This window comes from Pundamilia nyererei, unplaced genomic scaffold, assembly GCF_000239375.1.
Source record: "Pundamilia nyererei isolate P.nyererei 1_Seehausen unplaced genomic scaffold, PunNye1.0 scaffold00323, whole genome shotgun sequence".
NCBI classification, from domain to species: Eukaryota; Metazoa; Chordata; class Actinopteri; order Cichliformes; family Cichlidae; genus Pundamilia; species Pundamilia nyererei.
Genome location: NW_005187724.1, coordinates 27844 through 28987, shown reverse-complemented (window position 1 = coordinate 28987; position 1144 = coordinate 27844).

The following is a 1144-nucleotide window of genomic DNA, read 5'->3' as shown; positions in this document are numbered from 1 at the left end:
GAAGCTTCTCGGATGAGAGGTGAAACGTCTTCAAGTAACTTAAAGAAGTCCAGACGCTTTTCTTTGCAAGTTCCTTTGACTAGATCCAAAACAGATTTTCTCAAAAAATCTTTTTATTGCCATATGATACATAGAACATAGACAGCAAAATTCATAAAAAATATATCATCGAAAGTAAAAAGCAAGTAACAAAAACGTAATTAATTTATTATATCATATCCATTACTTCAAATCAGTCTTTGGTTATAGCACATACACATGTTAACACACATAAAGACATGCTTTGTGAAGTCGGCTCTGTTTTTAGAACAAATTACATTTAAAAACTCTTAAATTGATAAATTGATGATTATATTCAGCCCCCAATATTTAGGTTTTTTAATTGTTGTTGTGTGTATCCATTGAAGTGTAGATACTTACATATCCGGTGCTACAGCAGTCCTTTAAAAGATGATATCAAGCATTTTTAAGTAGAAATAACTTTCTTCGACACAAGCTAGCTGGTGTTATCTGTTAAAAGACCTTTAATGAGTAAAGTTCTAGAATAAACCAATAAATTGCGTTACCAACCCTATGATTTTCAAACTGTTAGAATTCACTTTTTACTTACCATGTTTTAGTTCATAGTAGTGGAGAAGTCCAGTGATATCTGATCAGGTCACAGTCTAGTTGAAAAAAGCAGTTTGTGAAGAATGATGTGGCTTCTTCTGAGGCTCATCTTCAACCCTAACAATTGGGTAAAAGTTTGACAATATTTTATCAAAGCTGCCCACCCTACATGGCCGTAACTTTGTGCTGAAAATTTTGCTGGTAATAACTGAAATGAGTAAAGAAAATCAACAGAGTTGCACATATTAATAAGACCTAATACAGTGCTCTAAAAAAAACCTTTGCCCTTTCCTGATGTTTCTTCTTTTTTTTCATCTCTATTAGATGTTTCAGCTCATCAAACTCATTTTAATATTACACAAAGATAACTCAAGTAAATATAAAATACAGTTTTTAAATTTTGATCTCATTTAATAAGGGGAAAAACACTATCCAAACCTACCTGGGGCCTGTTCTTCGTACCGCGCTAAGTGAGTTAGCTGGATGAGATTGTTGACGATTTCGCGTGATCCTGGATCGTTCGGTTCCCCGAAGC